Source organism: Pelophylax lessonae, assembly GCF_965119305.1.
Source record: "Pelophylax lessonae genome assembly, chromosome: 1".
Taxonomy (NCBI): domain Eukaryota; kingdom Metazoa; phylum Chordata; class Amphibia; order Anura; family Ranidae; genus Pelophylax; species Pelophylax lessonae.
In genome coordinates, this window is record NC_138768.1 from 562808995 (window position 1) to 562834988 (window position 25994).

At 46.0% G+C, this 25994-nt stretch overlaps 1 protein-coding gene across 1 annotated transcript in view; it reads right to left on the bottom strand.

Moving 5' to 3' along the window:
• The window catches only part of AFF1 (ALF transcription elongation factor 1), a 268126-nt gene that overhangs the window by 224152 nt on the left and 17980 nt on the right, over nt 1–25994 (bottom strand). The window lies entirely within an intron of this gene.

A 25994-nucleotide genomic window follows, 5' to 3' on the forward strand; every position in this document is an offset into this window, starting at 1 on the left:
ATATTGCTGGCTACAGCCTCTGCCTTCCTGTCAGCCAGATCCTTAAAGGCCAGAAACTCTTTAAACGGAATCATGGTTGCCTTGTTCAATCTGGAAACCGGAGGGTCCACCGCTGGAACAGTCCACTTCTTAATAAGGGACTCCTCAGAGGTATCGCCTAGCAAATAGCTTAGGGTCCCAAAGGGGACACAAATGACTCCAGTACCGCTGTCAGTGCATCGATGGATGTTTGGGACCCGGAGGACCCCGCATCCTCAGAGAGGATCAGGTGGGGAGATGAGCTCCAAAGACTCCATGAGTCACCAGGGGGATCCCACAAGGGACAACCCCCACTGCGCTGGCAGCACCACCTGGTCGCCAGGCACAAAGCACCAAGCGATCCTCAGGGACAGGGAGAGGACCCCACCAGACTCACCACCCAGCAGAAACATACAGCCACCAGGATAATCTGCTCTCCCCGTGTGTCGATCAGGAAATTAAAAGATCCAGGAGTCAGCACCAGGGGGTGAAGAGGGGCTCCAACTGCCAAAATCGCCGCCCACAGCGCTCTACTGTCATGGCCCCTGCTATTTCCAATGGCACACGACCGCAAAACGGTGACTGGACTACACAAACATGGCCGTCATGCATAGAGCACAGAGGCTACAGCAAAATGGCAGCACAACAAGGCACCCAGGAGGGCCAGGCAGGACTGGGGGCCTCTGGCAGGAGCCCTCACCAGGTATAGCCCCCCCATCGCCAGCAAAGCGCCCTGCCCCCACCCCAGGTGGTGGACCAGGCCACCCCACAGCACCAGTAAAGGAGGGAGATGGGGGGGCTATATGGCTCACAGGGACCACCAGACCAATGAGAAGGGTGCCTAATGGGAAGGAGGAGAACCTAGGGGTCCGATCGTCCCACGTCCACCCCAAAACCCTGCAGGGGGAGAAGGAGGGCAGTCACTTACTATACCAGGAACCAGGCGGGCACTGCTCCAGACAGAACCTTCTCTCTATCGAAATGGGGAAGGCTGTCGGCCAGGAGGAACGCTGCGATTTGGGCCCAGACGCGGTCGTATGTGACCTCGTGAGGCGCTTAACTCGCAGCCAGCCCCCGTCCAGGGGGGCTATGTCGCGGCGGACCTAGCGTGGAGCTGAGATCTGCGTGTGCTCGCTGGCCAGACTGGGGTAACCACTGGATCTAGATTATCTAGCCCAGGCATGTCCAACCTGCGGCCCAGAACCGCAGGCAATGCGGCCCACTGCCCCCCCCCCCCGACAATTTTTTTTTTTGCTGGGGGGGAAAGGAAGTCGGGTCGGGGGCACGGCCACAGCAGCTTCTAACTAACGGTAGGCAGAGGCTGCCTCGGAGGGAGGGGGGGGGGGGGTAGGAGGCGAGCATGTGCAGTGTTTCTGACTCCTACCACCAAGACAACTTCAAATCACTGAAGTGGTTATGGTGGTTAGAGTGTTCCTTTATCATCTCTCAGAAGAAGTAAACCTCTGTATACTGATTCCATTTCATTTGATCATCCTCTAGTTGTATTAAATTAGTGCAGGGGGCACAGCGGCGCGGGAAGGGCGCGGCGGCATTTTATTACTTATTTGACTTAAAGCGGAGTTCCACCCTGGATTTGTTTTTTTTTTTTTTTAATACCCCCGGGACAGTCAGGGCTAGTGCATTCCACAATGGCTAGCCTCTGATCTGTCCCGGGTTGCACTTACCTGCAAGACGAAATACTTACCTTGCAAACGTCTTGTCCAGCGCTGCCATCTCAGATGTGGGCAGCTTGAAGCCAGCGCGTCCTCTTCGGCGTCTTCTTCCGCCTTCTGTGGTCCCACGATGCTCTGCGCCGGCCCCGACGTCACTTCCGGGTCGCGCGCGTCACCCCTCCACAGCTTCTGGGCATGCCCAGAAGCTGTTTAGAAGGGGATGACGCGCGCGACCCGGAACTGACGTCGGGGCCGGTGCAGGCGCAATGATTCCTGGGAGCTATGACGTCCAGCTCCCAGGAATCATTGCAGAGCCAGGAAGTGACGACGGGCCGCGGCCGAGGAAGGAGGAAGAAGGAAGTAAGGTAAGTATATTTTCTTCGCTACGAGGTAAGTAAAAAAAAAAAAAATATGCGATTATCTATTTCTTTTTCAGGTGACCCGGAGCGAGAAGATGGAGGCAAGTATAAAAATAGGGTGGAACTCCACTTTAACTATAGAATATATTTTATATGTGGCCCAAGAAAATTTCTCTACACTCAATGTGGCCCAGAGAAGCCAAAAGGTTGGACACCCATGATCTAGCCCAGTGGTCTTCAAACTATGGCCCTCCAGTTGTTCAGGAACTACAATTCCCATCATGCCTAGTCATGTCTGTGAATGTCAGAGTTTTACAATGCCTCATGGGATGTGTAGTTTCTAGCCCATTGCCTAGTCCGGCAGTTGATTGTAGATCTCACAGGGAAAAAAAAAAAAAAAACAACAGGAGAAAAAAAATTCTATCTAAAAAGAAAAAAATGCTAGGGGCAGTATAACCAAATGATTAAGAAGATCAAGAACTTTGTCTGTCAATGAACGAAAAAGAACTATGCTTTTGAATGCTTGAAAATTCCTGCATCATCAGCAATGGCCCTTATCATATATTGCTGGCAGAGTCTGTATCAGAAAAGGCACAGCTGTGAAGGTCTGAGCTGCTGTACTCAGATAAGAAGCCAAAAAAGTGACATGTTTAGCTAAATGTTCTCAAAAACCAAGATGCATAAAACCGTTTTTAAAAATTACAGCTGCTAACCTGACAGGTTAGAAAACATAAGATGTCAGCTATCCATATGGAAACGATTTGGCTGCTGAAAGAAATGTTCTCTTTAAAGCAAAACTTTGGGAAAACAGTACGTTACCAAAAAAAAAAATTATATACACACAAATTCAGCCATAGCATTAGGACCATTGATGGGTAAAGTAAACAACATTTGTTATCTTGTTGCAATAGCACCTGAAAGTGGGTGGGATAAATAAGGTAACAAGTGAACAGGTTGTCCGTGAAGTTGAGGTGCTGAAAGCAGGAAAAAATGGTGATGTATAGGAAATGAAGCGACTTGACCAAGGGCCAAATTGCAAATCGCCAGACGACTGGGTTGGAGCATCTTCAACACTTCAGCTCTTGTGGAACGTTCCCAGTATACAGTGGTCAGGACCTACCAAAAGTGGTCCAAGGAAGGAAAGCCGGCGAACTGGCGACAGGGTTAATGACTGCCAAGGCTCATTGACGCACGTAAGGAGCTAACATTGGCCCAGGTAGTCCGATCCAACAGAAGAGCTACTGTAGCTCAATTTTTTGAAAAAGTTAATGCTGGTTCTGATAGAAGGGTGATAGACCACACAGTTCATTGCAGTTTGCGATGTAATGGGTTGCATAGATGTAGATCGGGCAGGGTGTCAATACCAACCCGTGTCCGCAAAAAGCCCCTACAATGGGTACTTGAGAATTAAAACTGGACCACAGAACAATGGAGGAAGGTTTGCCGGGTCTGATGAATTAAAGAATGCCTTCAGGAGCATGACAGTGAGTTTGAGAGGTTGACTTGGCCTCCGAATTCTCCAGATCTCAATTCAATCAAGCATCTGTGGGATGCTACTTTCAGAGATCTAGTGGAGTCCATGCCTCGACGAGTTATGGTGGGTGGTCAGAATATTATGGCTGTTCATCATTGACACTTTCAAAATTACAGAAAACTAAAAAATGGCGTCTGCAAAAGTTTGGGCACCCTGCAGAATTTATAGCATGCACTGCCCCCTTTGCAAGGCTGAGACCTGCCAGTGTCATGGATTGTTCTCAATCATCATCTGGGAAGACCAGGTAAAGTAAATCTCAAAGGTTTTAAATGCCCAGACTCATCTGACCTTGCCCCAACAATCAGCACCATGGGATCTTCTAAGCAGTTGTCTAGAAAACTGAAACTGAAAATATATAAAAATGCTTACACAAATGCGACACCCAAGCAAGCAACCCCAAGCGCTAAATGAGGATGGTGATACAAAGTATAAAATGCTGCTACTTAAATAAATGACATTTTTATTCCGTTGTTTACATGTTAACAGCATAAGTTGCATAATAATCCAGTAGCGCAAGGATGGTGGTAACCTCTCACCATCAATAAAATGTATATAAATACATAAAAACACTCATAAAACAAACAAATAATCACTCAGTAAAATCTGAATCAGAGTCCATAAAATTCCACCAAGACAGCAGAAGTTGTCACAAAAAAGTCCACAGTTGCTACACACTTCTGGGATGATAGCTACATGTGCAGATGGAGTATTGGATCATCAAAAGTGCCACCACCATGCTCAGAGGGGGCGAAGAAATACAAACTCACCAACTCGACTGGCCTAGCCACTCTAGTGACTAAGAAAACAAGCCCAATGTAAACACATCCACTTAAGGGATCAGGGATATCCACAGTTCTGGGTGATTGGCAGTGCTCCAGACCATGTAGGAGAGAAATAGACTCCACTAGTGTAATAACGTCTAGAATACTTTATTCATTAAAAAGACAAATATTGCACTCACATGTACATAGCATATCATTCGCTTTAAGCAGTCATAGGGAGGTGTTCACCGTTCGGGTATGGTATCCAGACTCCACGCCGTGGAATGCATGCCTTCCGGGTGTCCAAACACTCCTCGTACAGCAAGGTATAATGACGCCGCCTGGTCACGCCACAACGCGTTTTGTCACTTTCGACTTCTTCACCTTGCTGTACAAGGAGTGTTTGGACAACTTCTGCTGTCTTGGTGGAATTTTATGGACTCTGATTCAGATTTTACTGAGTGATTATTTATGTTTGTTTTATGAGTGTTTTTATGTATTTATATACATTTTATTGATCGTGAGAGGTTACCACCATCCTTGCGCTACTGGATTATTATGCAACTTATGCTGTTGACATTTTTATTCCGCTTTTACATGAAACTGAAAATAGTTGACGCTCACAAAGCTGGAGAAGGCTATAAGAAGATAGCAAAGCGTTTTCAGATGTCAATATCCTCTGTTCGGAATGTAATTAAGAAATGGCAGTCATCAGGAACAGTGGAAGTTAAAGCAAGATCTGGAAGACCAAGAAAAATGACAGAATAGCTCACAGGATTGTGAGAAAAACAACTCAAAACCCACGTTTGACTGCACGATGCCTCCAGAAAGATCTGGCAGACACTGGAGTTGTGGTATACTATTCCACTATAAAGAGATACTTGTACAAAATTTGGTCTTCATGGAAGAGTCATCAGAAGAAAACCTCTTCTATGTCCTCACCACAAAAATCAGCGTTTGAACTTTGCAAATGAACATATAGACAAGCCCAATGCATTTTGTAAACAAGTTCTGTGGACCGATGAGGTTAAAATTGAACTTTTTGGCCGGAATGAGCAAAGGTACGTTTGGAGAAAAAGGGGCACAGAATTTAATGAAAAGAACCTCTGTCCAACTGTTAAGCATGGGGGTGGATCAATCATGCTTTGGGGTTGTATTGCAGCCAGTGGCACAGGGAACATCTCACGAGTAGAAGGAAAAATGGATTCAATAAAATTTCAGCAAATTTTGGATGGTAACTTGATGCCATCTGTGAAAAAGCTGAAGTTAAAGAGAGGATGGCTTCTACAAATGTATAATGATCCTAAACACACCTCGAAATCCACGGGGGATTACATCAAGAGGCGTAAACTGAAGGTTTTGCCATGGCCTTCACAATCTCCTGATCTCAACATAACTGAAAATCTATGGATAGACCTTAAAAGAGCAGTGCGTGACAGACAGCCCAGAAATCTCAAAGAACTGGAAGACTTTTGTAAGAAAGAATGGGCAAAGATACCTCAAACAAGAATTGAAAGACTCTTGGCTGGCTACAAAAAGCGTTTACAAGCTGTGATACTTGCCAAAGGGGGCAGTACAAGATATTAACTCTGCAGGGTGCCCAAACTTTTGCAGACGGCATTTTTATGTTTTCTGTTATTTTGAAAGTGTAAATGATGGAAATAAAATCTAACTTTTGTTGACATATTATAAGAATGTCTAATCTGTAATTGATGCCTTTTGGAGATTTTTCCATCTTTTCTTGGCTTCTTTATACACATTAATACAAAATTTTACCTGGGGGTGCCCAATCCTTCGATCACCACTGTGTATATATATATATATATATCTGTCCGATTATCTCCTACTCTTTTAGCCTTTAGGCGATCTCTGAAAACCCTCCTTTTCAGAGAAGCCTATCCTACCAACACCTAGCAAATGTACCTCCATTTTCTCCATAAACCCATCCCCCACGGTTATTGCCTTTTGTTTCACTTGACCCTCCCTTCTAGATTGTAAGCTCTAACGAGCAGGGCCCTCTAGTTCCTCCTGTTTTGAACTGTATTGTCTTCCCTCGCATTGTAAAGCGCTGCGCAAACTGTTGGCGCTATATAAATCCTGTATAATAAGAAATATATATTATATATATATATATATATATATATATATATATATATATATATATACATACATACATACATACATATACACACACACATACATACACACACACACCGAGCAAGGACTGCTCACACCATATCACAACGGTGGTTAGTCCTTTATCACAACGCATGTCAATGCAAGTTAAATGCATTGGTTTTTAATTACACCCCAATGCACCTTGTCAATGAAACCGCATTGCAGCACACCAACACATTAACTTGCATGCATGCACAATTTTTCAACACACATTCGTGCTATGCTGCGCTGCAATGCATGTCCAGTGGCAAGGTGAATTAAGGTGGCATAAAGAAAAAAATTGCACTGCATCACACCACCACGTGTAATGTGTTACCATGTGTTGTGGTAACGAGCACGTTACTACAATGCAACATGCCACTGCTAATGTGAACAAGCCCTAAAACACATACAATTCTTTAAATCGAGTGAGTCTCTTTTACACGTACATAATAAAATAAATTAAATAGGCTTATTTAACCCAGTCACTAAAATCTCAAACTTTAACATGTTAGTGTAATTTTAAAAGTTGCTAGTGTGGGGTGTATTTTGCAGGAATAGTCCACTCTTGTCATGATCAGGGTGGATAAAAATCAATGATTTCAATTTTCAATAAATAAATAAATAAATAAATAAATCGGTTTTTATTTAAAAAAAATCAGATTTTTCTGATTTTAATCAAATTTATTTTCATAAAATGCTTTTGAAGTAAAAAATCTATCTAAAAGATAGTTTTCAATTTAAGATACATTAATAATTTAGTTTATTCAGTATAAAATGGAGCTTAGTTATGTAGCATGAGGCTGTATATTCTGCATTATTTACATTTTTGGTAAACTCAAAGAATACAAGCTCTGCAAGCTAAGATAACATGCACTGCATTAATGCATTCACACAATTTCACAGTAACCATGAGAATAAACAAAGTTCAGGAATTTTACTTTATCCCATTGTTTTGCAAAACTATATGTGCACTACAAACTGTATGATGAATCAGTTCTGATATTGCTGTTTTACTAACCTTAATTTTGTTTGCAAATATTAAAGATGCTAACTACCATCAAAAATAAGTTCTTGCATTTAAAGAGCACCTGTCATTTCAGATCCATCATGGCAGCGCCTGTTGGTGGGCATCCACCTGCTGCCGCCATGTCCCTCACCTTGTTGTGTCACCGTCTAATCACCAGCTGTCCCAGTAACCGCTTAAAATATACTGCGGCAGGCTGGCTCTCCTGCGCAAACCGCCGTATCCCTACGGCGGCTCGCGGGAGCAGGGCTTGGGTGCGAACCGCCGGCGGTGCGATTGCGCACCCGCTCTCTAACCCTGCAGTTAAGCAACGGGCCTGGCGATCGCTACGGGGACCGACAAAGGCTGTGTGCTGTTGTAAACACGGCACACCGGTCATCTGTCACTGATTAAAACCGGGCTCCTGTGTTCCTGTTATTTTGGAACACATGAGCCCCGTTTCCATCCACCGAGTCTGGCCCCCACACAGTTAGAATCACCCCCTAGGTACACATTTAACCTTGTGATTGCACCTGGTGTTAACCCCTTCCTTGCCAGTGTCATTACAGTAACTATGCATATTTATAGCACTGATTACTCTAGTAATGTCCCTACCCCCCCCCCCCCCCAAAGTGTCAAAAGCATCAGTTAGGTGTCCAATCTGTCCACCGCAATGTCGCAGTCTGGCTAAAAATCGCAGATCGCCGCCATTACTAGTAAAAAATAAGTAAAATAAAAATGACAAATCTTTCCCCTAGTTTGTAGACGCCATAACTTTTGTGCAAACCAATCAAAACACACTTACTGGCCTTTTTTTTTTTACCAAAGATATGTGGTGAAATACAAATTGGCCAAAAATGATGAAAACATTTTTTTTTAATTGGGAATGTTATATAGCAGACAGTGAAAAATACTGCTTTTTTTTTAAAAAAATTGTTGCTCTTTTTTTGTTTATAGTGCATAATCAAAAAACCGCAGAGGTGATCAAATACCACCAAAAGAAAACTGTTTGTGGGGGGGGGACGTAAATTTTATTCGGGTACAGCGTTGCACGACCGCACAGCTGTCAGTTAAAGTACAGCAGTGTCGAATCGCAAAAAAATGGCCTGGTCATTAAAGCGGAGTTCCACCCAAAAGTGGAACTTCCGCTTTAGGGAGTCCTAACCCCCCGACATGCCACATTTGGCATGTCATTTTTTGGGGGGGGAGCGGGTACCTAGTTCTGACAGGTACCCGCTCCCACTTCCGCTTGGAGCGCCGCCCTGAGCGGAAGTTCTCCTCTCCCCCTCCCTCCCTGCAATCTTCTGGGACACGTCAGAGGTCCCAGAAGATTGCCGGCCAATCACGGCGCGCAGCGCGACTCGCGCATGCGCAGTGGGTACCCGGCTGTGAAGCCGCAAACTAACAGCCGGGTGCCCACAGCAGTGATGCCGGCGCCGAGGGAGAGGATCGAGGCTTCGGGCGGCCGCATCGCTGGACCGTTGGACAGGTGAGTAAATGGCTGGAACTCAGCTTGAAGGTGGAAAATCCTTTTGGCCCAGAAGTGGTTAAACTGAATGGGACTGTTGGTGAGTCAACAGCAGGTCAGAGGGGGAGCCGCTGCGGGACAGAGACGACAGTTGCTTTTTAAAAATTATTATTTTAAATCGAGTTGATAGCTAGTACAGCAAGCTACTCTAGAGCCCTTTCGTTTTTCATTTTGTTCAGCCTGCTGGGTTGAACATAAAAAAAAACAAATAGTGTGTACTAGGCTTAAGCTAATTTTTCCCAGCTGTAGTGAACAACCTATATAGAACCAAGGTTTAGTCTAAAAGTTATTATTTAAAAGAATATCATTTTATTTCCCAGCTATAAACTATAGAAGAAAAACATTACTGGAAACTCAGAATTATCAGAGGCTTTGGTCTCCAAATGCACAAATACCAACGTAACAGGTAGGCTGGTTTTTACAGCTTGACGTCAAATGACTCAATATTCTGGCTGTCTGACAGATTATCAGGAGTAGTGATGCACTGTTGCCCTCTGCATTCATGCACTGAAGTGCCTTGTTAATTGTTACACATTGAACAAACAGGAAAAAAGTGGATGAAAATTTGTTTTTTCTGTCATAGCAGCACTTGGAAAAGATTTTCTGAACTGAAACATTGACTATATCTTCCTATCGTTTAAACATGAGTAGAAAATCTGACTTAAGTATGATCACCTCAAACTTCTTGGGCATTTTATTTCCGAAGCAGATCAGTTGTGCTGCAAATGTCTGTATAACACTACAGACCCTTGTTGCTTGCTACTGTTCTTCACCCGTCTGATTCCAAAGAATAGATAGAAGTCTGGTTAAAACCTAAACCTACTCCCACCCTCATTCTAAACTCTATGCCATCTAGTAAAGGAAGAGGTATATGCTTACGTAATCTAAGGGCATTCCATTCTGGTCAGGTGATCAGGCTCCAGTGCCCGCTTCAGTGTAGAGGTGGGACAGCCGACAACGAATGTCCCGTAGAAAGTCTATGGGTGGCATCATCACCCTGGCTCTGCAGATCACGTGACCAAATCGGAGCACCCAGGGAAAAATAAAACACATTTCCTTTACAGGGTAGCCAACATTAGGCTTAGGTTTGGGATTAGGGTTAAGCTTATTTTTGCCTGGACTCCTACTTCAAGTGATACTAAAGTCTTTTTTATTCCTTGAAAATAACAAACATGTTATACTTACCTGCTCTATGCAGTTGGTTTTGCACAGAGCGGCCCAGATCCTCCTCTTCTCTGGTCCCTCGTTGGTGCTCCTGGCCCCTACCTCCTGCTGAGTGCCCCCCACAGCTTGCTATGGGGGCACCCGAGCCGAAGCTCCCAGTGTCCTTTCAGGCAGGGAGCCATGGTTTGGCCCCACCCCTCTATCTCCTGATTGGCTAACTGACTTTGATTGACAGCAGCGGGAGCCAATGAAGCCGCTGCTAGGTCTCAGACAATCAAGAGGGAGAAATCCGGATGGCCGAGGCACTCGTGCACATCGCTGGATCAAGATGGGGCTCAGGTTGTTGGGGAGTGGGGTGGGGTGGGGTGGGGGGCTGCTGAACACTGAAGGTTTTTTATTCTAATGCACAGTAGAATGCATCAAGATTAAAGAAAAAAAAAAACACACTTTAACTACTTCCAGCCCAGGTCAATTCAGGCATTTCTCTCCTACATGTTTAACCACTTCAATACAGGGCACTTTCACCCCCTTCCTGGCCAGGCCAATTTTCCCCTTTTAGCGCTGTTGCAATTTGAATGACAATTGCGCGGTCATGCAACACTGTACCTACACCAAATTTATGTAATTTCCCCCCCCACAAATAGAGATTTCTTTTAGTGGTATTTGATCACCTCTGGGTTTTTTCCTTTTTGCTAAACAAATAAAAAAAGACCGAAAAGTTTGAAAAAAAAAAAAAAATTTTGTTTATGTTATACAATTCTGTAAATAAATATGTTTTTTCCTGCACTGATGAGCACTGATGAGACTGCACTGACAGGCACTGATGAGGAGGCACTGATATGCAGCATTGGTGGGCACTGATAGGCGGCACTGCTGGGCACTGATAGGCGGCACTGCTGGGCACTGATAGGCGGCATTGGTGGGCACTGATAGGCGGCATTGGTGGGCACTGATAGGCGGCATTGGTGGGCACTGATAGGCGGCACTGGTGGGCACTAATGGGCGCTAATAGGCAGCACTGGTGGGCACTGATAGGCGGCACTGATGGGCACTAATGGGCACTGATCGGCTCTGACGGGCGACACTGATAGATGGCCAGGATGGGCACTGGTGGGCAGCACTGATAGGAAGGGCAATGGGGGGCTCCCTGAGCCCCGATTGCCATCCCTGGTGGCCATAGTGGGCATCCCTGGGGTCATGGGTGGGCATCCCTGGGGTCATGGTTTGGGCATCCCTGGTGGTTCTAGTGGCACCCCCCCCCCCCCCGAGGGTCTGCACTGGTAATCAATGATCTGATTACCAGTGCCGACCCCCCCGTCAGGGGAGCCGCTGATCGGCGCTCCTTTACTCGTGCCTGTCAGGCACATACTGAGGAAAGCCGATCAAAGGCTCTTCCTGTTTACTATGTGAACAACCGAGATCGGAGATGCAGGGAGTCAGACTGACACCTCGCATCACCGATCTCCGCTCTGCACTTTGCGGCCAAAGGAGGCATCAGCTGATGCCAGAACATAAATTTTGTAGAATTTGGAAAAGGTATGCACGGACGACCAAGTCGCAGCCTTACACACCTAGGCCACTGAAGCCTGATGCCGGAAGGCCCAGGACGCACTCAACGCTCTGGTAGAGTGCTCCTTGACAGGGAAGGGCGGTACCCGTTCCTTCAACGAATAGGCCTGTACAATTGTCTGTCTGATCCATTTTGAAATAGTCGCCGCAGACGCAGCCATACCCTTCCGAGGTCCCTCAGGAAGGACAAAGAGAATCCGATTTCCGAAAGGATTCAGTCGGCGACAGAAAAACCCTGATCGCCCTGACAACATCCAAGGAATGCAAAGCAACCTCCTTAGGATGCTTAGGATTCGCACAGAGCGAAGGCAAAACAATGTCCTCATTAAGGTGAAAATCAGAAACCACCTTTGGAAGAAAGGACCGGTTAGGTCGCAAGACCACCTTATCCCTATGAACCACCAGGTAAGGGGAGCAGCAAGACAAGGCCGCTAACTCCGACACTCTGCAAGCAGAACTGATCGCCACAAGAAAGGCAACCTTTTTAGACAGCAGAGATAATGAGATTTCCCTGATGTTTTCAAACGGGGAACGTTGTAACACGGACAGAACCAAGTTCAAGTCCCATGGAGGTAAGGGCTCCCTTCGAGGAGGGGCCAAGTGACGCACACCTTGAATGAAGGTGTGAATCAAAAGAATCAGACGCCACGGGGCGCTGGAAAAGGACAGCCAGTGCAGATACCTGACCCTTAATCGTGGCCAACGCAAGGCGCTGGTCCACACAAGACTGAAGGAAAGCCAACACTCTCGCCACCGAGTATGAACAAGGAGAGAAGCCCCTGGACTCACACCAGGCAAAATAAGCTTTCCATGTACGGGAATAGATCTTACCAAACGAGGATTTTCTAGCCTTGAGTAAGGTAGGAATGACCTCTGAGGAGAGACCCCTGTCTCTCAGGACCTGGCTTTCAACAGCCACGCCGTTAAAGCAAGCGACTGTAAAGCAGGATGGAAGATCGGTCCCTGAGACAGTAGATCTTCTCGCATTGGTAGCCGCCATGGAGGTTTGACGGCCAGGTGAACGATGTCCGCGTACCAGGACCGGCGTGGCCAGTCCGGTACCACCAGAATCACCAATGTTGGTTCCGAGGCCAACCTGCGAAGGAACTGGGACAACAACTGAATCGGAGGAAAGGCATACATCAGATGATACTGATGCCAAGGCACCACCAGCGCATCCGAGGCGTCTGCCAGAGGATCGCGCGTTCTTGCCACGAACCTTTCCACCTTGTGGTTTAACTGAGAAGCCAACAGATCCTCATCCGGGGATCCCCATTTCGCACAAAGCATTTGAAATACCTCCGGGTGCAGGGACCATTCCCCCTGGTCCAGGGTCTGGCGGCTCAGATAATCGGCCTGCCAATTCTCTACACCCGGAATGTGAACTGCCGATATTGCCGGGACATGAGTCTCGGCCCAAGACAGTATATTGGTCACTTCCTGGGCCGCCCGGGCACTCCTGGTGCCCCCTTGGTGATTGATGTAAGCCACCGCAGTGGCACTGTCCGTCTGCACCAGCACAGGGCGGGCCTGAAGACGATCCGACCAACGGAGCAGGCACAGTCTGATCGCTCTCAATTCCAATATGTTTATGGGAGTGAGGATTCCTCCACTGACCAAGTGCCCTAGGCAGACAGGTTGCCCAGGACTCCACCACAGCCCAACAGGCTGGCATCCGTGGTAAGTACTGTCCACAGTAACGGCCTGAAGGATTTTCTGTCCGCCACAGCCGGGGACTGAAGCCACCACAGAAGATCCATTCTGGTTTAGTGACTCAGAGACACTCTCAGGTCCAAAGACTGAGGGAGCCTGTCCCATCTGGCCAGGATCTCCGCTTGGAGAGACCTCGTGTGAAACTGTGCAAACGGTATCGCCTCGAAGGCTGACACCATCAACCCCAGGGACCGCATACAGGTCCTGAGTGACTAGGATTAGTTTTCCCTGAGGGCCCTGACCTCGTTCTGTAGGGTCCGGAGCTTGTCCTCCGGCAGGAACACCTTCACTTGAGCAGAGTCCAGAACCATTCCCAAATATGGGAGATGAACTGAAGGAGACAAGGTCGACTTCTGCACGTTGATGGTCCATCCGAACTCCTGAAGCGTCTTAACTGTAGTGGACAGATCGCGCAGCAGGCTCTGGCTGGCACTCGATCTTAACAGGAGATCGTCCAGATATCCCAAGACCGCAATGCCCTGTGCCCGTAACAGGCCCAGAACGGGAGCCAGCACTTTGGTAAACACCCTTGGAGCCGAAGCGAGACCGAAAGGTAACGCCACAAACTGATAATGTTCCTCCGCGATAGCGAATCGGAGGTACCTCTGATGACCCTCGAAAATGGGGATGTGTAGATACGCATCCTTCAGGTCGATAGAGGCCAGGAATTTGCCCGGACTCAGGGAGGCTACCGCCGAGCGAAGCGATTCAATGCGGAACTTCCGAACGCGTACAAAGCGGTTCAGAGCTTTTAAGTCCAGAATAGGACGTACCTTGCCCTCCTTTCTGGGCACAGTGATCAGATTCGAGTAAAACCCCGAAACCTGTCCCGATGAGGCACCGGGACGATTACCCCCTGAGCGAGGAGATCTTGCACCGCCTGATGCAGGTCCTGCAACCGCCCTGGGGTCAAATGAAGATTGGAGGGAAAGAATCTGTCCACTGGCCGCGAAAGGAATTTGATCTTGTAACCTGATCGAATGATTTCCTGAACCCACCTGTCCGGAAGTCGGAGCAGCCAAGGTTGGAGGAAACCGCGCAAACGTCCCCCCACCCCTGAAACTGGTGAGGGCGCCCCATCAGGCAGGGGTGGACTGGGCCACCGCAACAGTTTGGCCGGATTTAGGTTTGCTAAATTCCCGCTTACCGTGGAAAAACTTTCCCTTAGGATTCTGGGGCAGCAGAGTGCTCTTGCCCCCAGTGACCCCTTTTACCAATTCATCCAGGGATTCCCCAAACAGGCGAGACCCCGCATAGGGGATGTCAGCCACCGTTTTCCTTGAAGTCTGGTCAGCTGACCAGCTTTTTAACCATATCAGGCGACGGTTAATCACCGCGACACTGGACAAGCGCGCAGCTAATGGGGCCTCATTCAAGGCCGCATCACACAAATACATGACTCCTTGATATATCTGGTCCACCATCGCCACGGTAGTAGGGGGAGCAGAATCAGCCACAAGGGTGAGTCTTAGCACCTCGGTCCAATCCGCCACAGCCTGAGCCGCTATGACAGAGGCGAAAATAGGCTTTAGCAGGGAACCCGCCACCATGTATGCATGGCATGCAAGGGATTCCATCCTCCTATCCGTAGGATCCCTAAACACCGGAGACTCTTCGGTGGGTACCAGAGTGGCCTTGTTTAATCTGGCCACAGTGTGATCCACCTGAGGGGCCACACACCAGCGCGAATCCATAGGAGACGCAAAGGGATAAAGGAGCTGAAACCTCTTAGGAACCACAAAGGTGCGTTTTAAATGACACCTTTGATCATTCACAGTAGCGTGAAACTCAGCGGGGCAAGGGAACACCTGCGCCGCCTTGCGGGTCCGGTGTGTATTAAAAGAGGACACAATGCCCGGAGGATTGGGCTCATCCTCTAAATGTAGTGTTTCCTTAATGGCAAGAATTAGCGCATCCATAGCTGCGCGGTCCTCGGCCGTCCCAGGGGGGGGGGGAATCATCCACCTCCCCCTCAGACAGAGAAGAACGAGACCCTTCAAGGGGCACGCCACCTACGGCAACCATATCAGATTCAGAATCAGAAGACAAGGAAAAACGAGGCCTTTTCTGTCAGCACGTTCAATCAGAATATCCACTTTGGATACCAAAGTCGCCACTGCAGCAGACAAAGTAGACAGAGCAGAAGATTCAGAGGAACCTGAATCCCCCACTAAGGCTGAATCCCCCAATAAGGCTAAAAAAAGGTACTGGCCCTTTGAGCGTGCCGCGGACCCCCCGCAGCACACCGCTACAAGACTGTGACAAACAGACCCCTGAGCAGGAAAAACTGATAACCAGAAGTGTTGCACACAAAAAAAGGACAGCAGACAGACCCCCACAAGTGTTACCACCGCAGCCGATCTCTTCTAAGCAGAGGACTGAACTGAGGCTGCAGGCCAAGGAAAAATGGTTGCCTATAGAAAGTAATAGGAGGCTTCGGGAAAATGGCCGCCGACATGTGCTCGGAATGAACGTTTTGCCACACACAAGATGGCGCCGCAAGGCGCTAAAACACACCACATACAATGCTGTATAAGCGCCCACAGTGAGGCAAGACATGCTGCCCACACCTAAAATGGCGGACCAGCGGTGTTTAACCCTGAAGCGGTCACCACAAGTGTCTGTACCTCCAAAAAGCACCCTAAAGTGACACAGGAGAGGGACCCCCACGAACCCACACAGCGCACAGGCTGTGAGAAAAAAAACCCCGCAGGGACCGGGATCAGGGAGCCCAAAAACTCACAGACATGAAGGGAATAACAGACACATAGGACTGCCACGCCCCAGACAGAGGCCCCACACAGAATGTACTTACCTGTACTCGACGGCGTGGGGTGCCTCTCATCGACGGGATACCGCCCACCCTCAGATGGCAGGGGTGCCGTCAGCCACAAATGCAGGACGCTAGCAGTGCACGGGGAAACGTCAAGGCGAGGTAGCCACCTCGCAGGCTGTATCCATGAGGACAGGGATGGGTCGTTTACGAGGCCACGGCGAACACATAGCCTGCTAAATGCTCGATGGCGGGCTGGGATTCCATCAGGCCCTCTGTCCTGGAAAACCAGGACGACCAGTCCGACTCCCAGCTCCGCAACGCCGTCATCATCTTGAAGCAGTGACTAACTAAAAGCTGAGAAATAAACAGCTAGTAAATGTGAAGAAAAAAAACACATTCCCTGAAATAAAATCATAAAGAAAAAAGAAGGCTGAGACTGTAGCCCCAGCACAGGGAGAGCCTATCAACACTCCTTAACTAGGCAGAAGACAAACTGGGTTGGGATGGCTGATTGCAGGGGGGTATTGGACCAGTGGGCAGCCCCCATAGGTGTGTATGTAAATGCTTTGTTTTTAACAAGTCTTATGCCTAGCTTGCTCCTATGGATAAGAGGTCAATACCCATTGGTGAAGACTGTATGAGTGGGCGGCGATTGTTGGAGGACGTAAGAGAAAAATACATTCTATTTAGATGCCCCCCTCACTCCTTTGTAGCAGGCTCAAGGTAAAGATTCAGAACTCCTTATGACACTTGAATGTGTGCAAAGAAAACTGCCAGTTTAAGTAATTAAAAACTGATGCATTTCACACTATAAGTATGTGGGTCCTAGCAGAAACTGAAATCATTCAATTAAAAGCGTATATACCCATTTGTTAAATCATTTTATATACCATCACTCATTTACCCTATTAAGGTAATTCCGCGTTCCGCATGTCTGTATATCATCCTATTTTTTTGGCGGATGATATATGGACATAAGGCATGTCAATGGCATTGCGGATGACCATCTGCTGACATCCGATTTTCGTCCTTTCAGTTCTGCTCCGTTTTTTGGAACGGAACAGAACCCTATTTCTGTTCCGTTTAAAAAACGGAATGGATGCAAAATCAGATGTCAGCGGTGTCCACAATGCGGTCCGCTCCGTGTGAAAGAGCCCTTAAGATCCTTCTACCACAAATTTTATTAATTATTCTGCTCAGCTGAGAAAGCCCTTCCTCCCTTCCTGGGATGTATGACATCATTTGCCTAGGCCTGGAAACCAGGAAGCAAACTGTAAAAATAAAAAAGTTTAAACTAAGTAAAAATAATATAGCCATTTACTAATACTAGCAGCATAAGTATTAAAAATAGTCAATGTTGGTTGAGAAAGTGATGTTTTACAGTATCATGCCTACATTTACACTTCACGTTCCCTGAATGCGCACCAAAATTCACAGAAAACACACGTTTTGCTGCAGGTTTTGAAAATGCAGCAAGTTTTTTTTACACAAAGTCGCATTTTTTTTTTGCGGTGCCATTATTTATCAACAGGACCCAAAGCGGTTTTAGCACATGTGCCAAAGCACGCACTGAAAAACGCACAATTTTTTTTTTTTTAAGCCTGTAGGTAGATGGGCTGCCCCATGCACAGCGCACAGTAAAGCTTGAAAAATGCATATACAAACGCAAGCAGGAATACACATACATATTCAGGCGGTTTTTCTAGCTAACAGAAAGCACTAGGTGGAGGAGAGAGATGAAATTAGGGTTGGAGAGCTACTGTTTGAGCAGAAAACGAGCGAAAAAGCACTCAGGACGTTTCTATTGAAGTCTATGGGGCCAAAAACACTTGTAATCTGCCAAAAAGAAGCTCATGTACTTTGAGCGACAGGCATTTTGCTTCAGGTGACAGAGCGCTTAGATGTGAACAGGGGTCATTGAAACAAATGGGATTTGGCTTGTTGAGCGTTTAAGAGCTACAAGCTTCAAGCAGAAAATTGCTTAGGTGTGAACAGGGCCTTAGTCAGACTTTAAAGTAGAAGTATAGCCTTTCAGTAAAAAAAAAAACAAAAAAAAAACAAAAAAAAAAAAAAACATATTTGCTACAACACTAGACCGTTTTTCCCTAGTCCCCTTGCAAAGTCTTACTTCGAGTCTGGCAGTGAATTCCACCTAATGCAGCTTCCTGTGTTAGGGTGACAACGCTGCTGCTCTGCTCCTGAATTCCAAAGCAGCATTATCACCCTGCTTGCACAACAGAAGATATTGCAGGTGCTGTAGTTGGCATCTTGAATGGCACATTAATGCATGAGGGCAAGACATGTCCAAGACACCACACTACTGAGCGTTGTGGTGTGCGGAGTAAAAAAAAAAAAAAAAGACCCATGTTTTTGTACGCTCTTCTGCATTGGTAGCTCATTCAAAACAGATGGGCTGCCTCTACGTAACACATGTTGACACATAAAGAGCATTAACCCAATGCTCAAGAATAGCAAAGTATTAATGGGCCCCAAATGTTTTTTACGTTTCTCACATTATTTTCATCTGTGCTTGAATTCTGCTACAGTTTATTTGGGTAAGTACCTGTATATTGTTTTACATCCCACTTTATCATTTTGGACATGAATCTGGTTATTATAACACTGTGCTATGGTAAATGGTGTACATGGCATTTAAAAATTGTTTTGTGTTTAAAATGTATGATGACATGCAATTACACCATGAATGGTCAAAACATCAGCGTACTAGCCAGTCCCCGCCATGAAATTTCCACATACACTAATGTTTACAAATACCAATCAGGCGAGCCCATTCACATTAGCGCGAATTGTCAGGCGACTTGTCAGCCTGACAAGTCGCGGTATGTCGCGGTCCATTGAGTAGTACAGGACCCGTTCTAATAGGAGCGACACAAGTCGCTCCGACTTAGAAAAAGGGTCCTGTACTACTTTGGGGCGACCTCGGAGCGACTTGCATAGACTTCCATTATGTGAAGTCTCTGCAAGTTGCGGTGCACGCGACTTCACAGGTTGCCCCCCAAAGTCGTGTCGCCTCAATGTGAATGGGCTAGGTGCTAGCCTCCCCCTTCCTAGGAACATTTGTCCAACTAGGGCATTCCTTATTAGGGTAAAGAAGAGCCAAAATAATTTGAAAAATAATCAGCATGCCCTATAAACCATTCTTGGATACCTGCAGCCAGTTTTAGGCTATCCATAGACAATAGCCAATTTTACCTGCCAAACTTGAAGTTAACCACAGAATTTCATACAAAACATCTAAAAAGAAAAACACAGAAAAGTGTACGTGCACAACGTTCATATGACAGTGCTAGATAACACCAAAAGTATGATTTATGTAATTTCTGATTGAAAAATCAGACATTTAAAATCATACCATAATTAAGAAAAAAAAAAAGCAAAAACCCAGTTCCACAGATTCATATTTCTCAAGAGGCTGGTAAGTCACAAAGATAGCTATAGGTCGGGTTCACACTTATGTGAATTGGATACAGGTTTTCCCCGCATCCAATTTGCAAGACAGGAGACTGACCGGCTCTCAATGGAGCCGCTTCACACACCTCCGGGGCGGCCATGGTCCACACTGAAAAAGGGTCCTCTGTGTCTTCTGGTCCATTTTATGTGCGAATTCAGGCAAAAATGTGGACCCAATTCGCACCTGAAACAGAATAGGGACGCACCGGACCCCTTGCTGTGGCCACAGCTAGTGTGAACTCAGAAAAACGACAACCTTTTTCCAAATGTAACTATCCATGCTTGCAATTTAGAGTCAATTATCTTATATCTACAGAAGTGGTTACATTTATAGCAGCATGCACTTGTGATGTGCTGTCAGATAAATGGTATGACAGAATTGAAAAACAACCAATACTGAGCAATTGGACGGAAAGACATTTTCACTGATGGAAAATCTCTGCAACCAATTAAGAACTGACTACTTTGTCCGATCTACTCTTCAACATTTTAATAAAGATTTGCTTCTTCTCAGTATAGATGGGACATAAATCCTTCTAATGTATTGTCAGTTTAGGAATAAATACAGAGTTTACAGTTAGTCAACAGATAGAAAACTAAAATGTTATCACCCAGATTTAGCAAAAATCATCACAAGTCTATGGCTAGGCATCAGTGTACCTTGTTAAATATTTTACAAACCATATAAAAAAGTAGTACCTGCCACAGTTGTATCACAGAATCTTCGACATTTTATTAGCAAATTCAGCTTGCAGCATATATTAGTTTAAGAGCCCATTCACATTAGCGCGACTTGTCAGGCAACTTGTCAGCCTGACAAGCCGCGCTCGGTCGCGGTCCATAGATTAGCACAGGACCCGTTCTAATAGGAGCGACAAGTCACTCCGACTTAGAAAAAGGGTCCTGTACTACTTTGGGGTGACCTGGAGGCGACTTGCATAGACTTCCATTACGTGAAGTCTCTGCAAGTCATGCCGAAGTCGCGGTGCATAGCGGTGCACGTGACTTCACAGGTCACCCCCCAAAGTCGTGTCACGCTAGTCTGAATGGGCTCTAAAGGGCAATGCCGTATTTGTACAACAACTAAATTTCTCTCTGTTTAGCGCACTCAGGGTTATACATATCAACTGTGAACTTGATATTGGTTTCTCCAATTTACAGCCTTATTAAATAAATTCTATGGCCTCCTGGCCTTAAGTGCGTATTAGGCATTGTTCACTGTGCAGCTCTACAACATCAGAAAAGATTGTGCAGATTAAAAAGAAATACAAAAAATGGCTGGGAACATTAGATGCCAATATTCCTTCAGCTGCGGATTAAGCCCTTCGGCAAAGCGCTGCAACCATCCAAACACCAAGCAGCAGATAGGAAACATAAATTCACATAAACAGCATGAAAAGGTTTCACAGAAAACAAGCCACATTTGTGAGGATATACTTCCCTTCCCTCAAGGACAAGTCTTTATTTAGCACCTCCACAATGTAAGCAACAGATGTTGCACAACATTTTCCCTAGAGTGGAAAAAATCTACGATCAAAAACATGCAGTGTCACTTAATATGCTAGATAGGCGTCTGAGTTTTATAGTAGACTCCAGGACAGCTACCAATGAAGAGATATTAAACCCCAGACTGTCACTGAGTGTGCCTACACCCACAGAAAGACCACTGTTCAATACAGACAATACAGTTTATGCCCATATAGGAAGCCGTTGTATTCTCAAAAAAAAACAACCTGCAAGACAATGGCATAATGTGCTAGTATGAACACATCGCATACTAGTACATTATGAAATACCTTAGAACAAAGCCCCCGCAGCGGTGCCCGGTCACCACTGAGGGGGCTGACATGTTGCTCCCTTCGTTCCAGCAAGAAGCTCTGAAGTTCCGGTATGATATGCCGGATCTTCAGACCACATGCAGCCGCTGATGTCAGCGGCTGCATGCAGGGTGAATATCTCCTAAACTATGCACCTTTTATGAGATATTAATTTATTCATTTTACCTACAGGTAAGCCTTATTATAGGCTTACCTGTAGGTAAAAAAGCGGGGTATACAACCGCTTAAAAAAAAAAAAAAAAAAAAAAAACACAGCTTTCGGAAGGAAAAAATTGCTCCTATAGAGTTTTTGTACAGGCATTTAGGAAATTTTAGCTTTCTTTTTTCTGCCAGAAAAATGCTCTCAAACATTGAAAACCAGAAGGGCTTTTATTTCTGCCTCTAAATGCAAAGCTTAACCACTTGCCGACCAGTCACTGGGACTGTACTGCGGCAAAGTGGCTCGATTCCGTCCAGCGGCGTAGACCTACGTCGCTGGACTCCTTCCCTTGTGGGCGGCCCTCGCGTGCCGCCGGAGGCTCGCTCCCGCTGCTTTCAGTCACAGCGGGAGTCGGGCCAGGGGAGGAGCAGCGGCGATCGCCGCCGCTCTTCCCCGATCGTCGGGGAATCGAGTGTGGAGATCCGCCCGATTGTGTAAACAAAGCGGGCGGATCTCCTAACAGACAGGCAGTGACAGATTGCAGTGTTCAGCATAGCTGAACATGCGATCTGTCCCTGTGTCACTCAGTCACCTCCCCCCACACACGTCAGTAAGCACCAGGCATACATTAACCCCTCCCTCTCCAATAAAAAATTAACCCCTTCCCTGCCAATGTCATTTTTACAGTAACAGTGCATATTTATAGCACTGATTATTGTAGTAACGTCACTGGTACCCCCAAAAGTGTCAAAAATGTCAGTCAAGGGTCCGATCTGTCCGCCACAATGTCGCAGTCCCGCAAAAAAAAAAAAAAGAAAAAAAAAAAAAAAAAAAAACGCAGATCGCCGCCATTACGCCATTAAAAAAAAAAAAAAAAAAAAACCACACCAAAAAATGACAGAAATCTTTCCCTTAACTATTAAAACACAATAACTTTTGCGCAAACCAATCAAAATACGCTTATTGTGATTTTTTTTTTATCAAACATATGTAGCAGAAAACAAATTGGCCAAAAATAAAAAAAATTTCGATTTTTACATTTTTTGGGGGGGAATTTCATATAAAAAAAATGTGAAAAATTGTTATTTTTTCAAAATTTACGCTCTTTTTTTGTTTATAGCGCAAAAAGTAAAAATCGCACAGGTGATCAAATACCACCAAAAGAAAGCTCTGTTTGTCGGAAAAAAGGACGTAAATTTCGTTTGGGTACGGCATCGCACGACCGCGCAATTGTCAGTTAAAGTCTCACAGTGCCGAATCGCAAAAAGTGGCCTGGACGTAAGACAGCAAATCCTCCGGTGGTAAAGTGTTTAAAATATGTTGTTTAAACCTCCTAATGTGCATGGACACATTAAGGCTACATTCAAACCTGGGCGTTTGAGTGTTTTTCAGCTCCAAAAACGCTAAAAAAAAAAACATTCCAAAACGCCCAACAAGTAAAACCCCATTCATTTAAATGGCCCCTGTTCACATCTGAGCGTTTTGCAAAACGCCTGTAGCTGAAAAATGTACATGAGCTTCTTTTTGGGCTGATTACCAGCGTTTTTGATAGATGTCAATGCCTGCCTCCAAAAACGCCTGAAAAAAACGCCTGAAAAAAATCACAGCAAAAAACGCGGTAAAACGCTACACTCAAGTGTGAATGCAGCCTAAGCATAACATTGAGTAAACACAAAACTCCAGTAGAAGCAGCGTTTTTTTAGGCCCAGTGTACATGGATCCTAAAAGGATATACATTTTTAAACACTCAAATTTAAAGTGTTCCTAAACCCAGGAGCCTGCATTCACTATATCTGGTCTCCCACAGTACACAGAACATGGAAATGCAGTAGTTTTAGTAAATATAAACTGATAAATACCTTTTCTCATCGCAGTTAGAGAAGTCTTGTGACCTCTCTATCAGTGTCTGGTTAAAGCTTGTAGGAGGAGTTTTCATTCTCCCCCGATTGTCCTATGAGGATGTAGGACCCCTGACCCTCTGTCTGGACAGTGCCGATTGGCCCTGTGCCGATCACATGCACCCTCCCAAGAAAAGAAAAAACTCTCCAGCAATACACACCAAACTGAGCATGTGCAGCCTGCCCCCAAAGTACTTTAATGTCAGCAGATGGATTGGGGACAGCGGAAGGAGGGGAGGATCAGCGAAGACGGGATCAAACCGCTTTTTTTATTCTATGCAGAGGATTAACCCCTAAGGCCTCACAGTGAGTATAATATGATTTTACTGTTGTGGGTTCAGTAACACTTTAACCACTTGGCATCCTGCCAAGTGGTTAAATCTAGGTTTTCCCCAAAAAACTCTTCTCAGTTCCCCCGCTTCTGGCTCTACCCCCCGCCAAGTGCCCCCATAAAAAGTGGCATTCATGTGGACTCGCTCCTGAGCCTCGCTATCTGAGGAGCCGTCATCAGGAGCTGTCTCCTCTTTGCCTCAGCAAAGCCAGTGAGATGAAGAAGTGAGGAGAAAGAGGAGCTTCAGAGGTGCACAGCGCTGGATCAAATGAGGGCTCAGGTAAGTTAAAGGGGAATATGCAGCTGGGGGTTTACTTTGATTTCATACAAGTATGTTTGTCAAAGCATTATGTTACATCAGTTCAAATACCTAAAGAGTTTAGACTGCAGCTATTTATTCTCTTTCTGTAACCTCTCAGCAATTCAGCCATAGTCAATACACTGTCCAAAGCAAACACTGCACTGAATGCATTTCTGCATCCAACAGAGAAAGCAAATTCAAATTCAGAACAGTAAATATATACACGTCTTTCTTTACTTCTTAGTAGATTAGATTTGTGGATAGGCCCCACAGGTCAGAGCCTAGGCAAATCAAACTAGACGGCACACAAATACTGATCTGAAATCAGCAATGGAGCCTTTATTAGTTGCTTGGAGATGTGATGTATGGGGAAACTAATGCAGGCCTATCTACAAGCAGACAAGTAAAATGTTCAATAATTTATCAGACCCCAAAGTGTACCAACGTTTTCCAATTTTCAAATGCTGCACCTCCTCCCATTACACATGTAACTATAGTGCCCATATCAGACCTTTCGCCAGACCTACCTGGCAACCACCTGGATCTGGATAGGGCTCATTGGGCTCTCCAACCTCTGCGACCCGACAGGCCTCCATGTGATATCATCATAAAGCCCCATTACTATAAAACCAAGGAACTGGTCATGCAAAAATCTAGGGAGCTGTTGTCCCTTTCCATCATGGGGCACACAGTGCAAGTGTTTGGGGACATCTCTCTTTTTACGGCCCAGAAGCTCAGATGAAACGCAAATCACTAAAATGCAGATGGGCTTTTCCCTTTCGCCGGTCCTTCACCCTTGCTAATCGTCTGTACTAGAGTACTGCTTCTCCACGTTTAAGGAAGGTGAAGATCTGTTGTTGCGGTTGAGTGTGATATCCAGGGATGGTTCTCCACCCAAGTCTCCCTCTCGCCGGTGTTCTAACTAAGACGTGGGTCCAGCTCGTCCCATAAACCCATTGTGGCATCTGGTTTTGGGCTGTCCTGCTTCCCTTAGGCCGCCCTGAAGTCCTTGATCAGGCTACCCATCAAGGAAGGGAGTAATATTTCTCCATGGCTGCCGTTTCATTGTTTTTTTTACCACTGGAACTGTGTGTTCCGTATGGGTCCTGCATGCTAAACCTCTTGGGAGATATTGCTGTTAAAATGACAATACACTTTTCTTTGTGCTGCTGTTTCTCAAAATTAGCATTTTTAGATGCAGGGGGACCTATGGGGGAATCCCCTCAGGCTTGTTTTGGCTTGGGTGGGTTTTGCCCTTACTGGTCTTGAGTATATAATTTGTTTCACTAGCAAAGTGAACAGATGTTTTATATATTATCCGTTTTACATCTTTTTGTTATTTGTTCCTGAAATCTTCTGATATTGAAGTTTTTCATGACTTGGTTCTTGCTGGGTTGCCGTACACCCTCTTTTGAGCCAGGATCCTGTACTTGCAGGCTTGTGGCCCGACCATTGCACCCCGCAGGGTCGTGGTGCACCCAATTTTCACCCTAACCTGGGGAATACTCCAACCCATAGGTTATGGTTTGTGTTTCTATACTCTGTCCTGCTTTTCCTATTTGCTTTTCTTTCCAACACTCTTTCCCTTTCATTTCTGAGACCTAGGCTTTGATGGACCCAGTTTTCCTCTCATCAGGGCAGATTAAACATTGGTGGGCCATGTTTGCTTGGTGATAAGGTAAGTGATGCAGCTAGCAATGGGAATGCCACCTGGGAGACGTGAGTGACACGATGGGTCTTGCGACTTCTTGTAGGGTC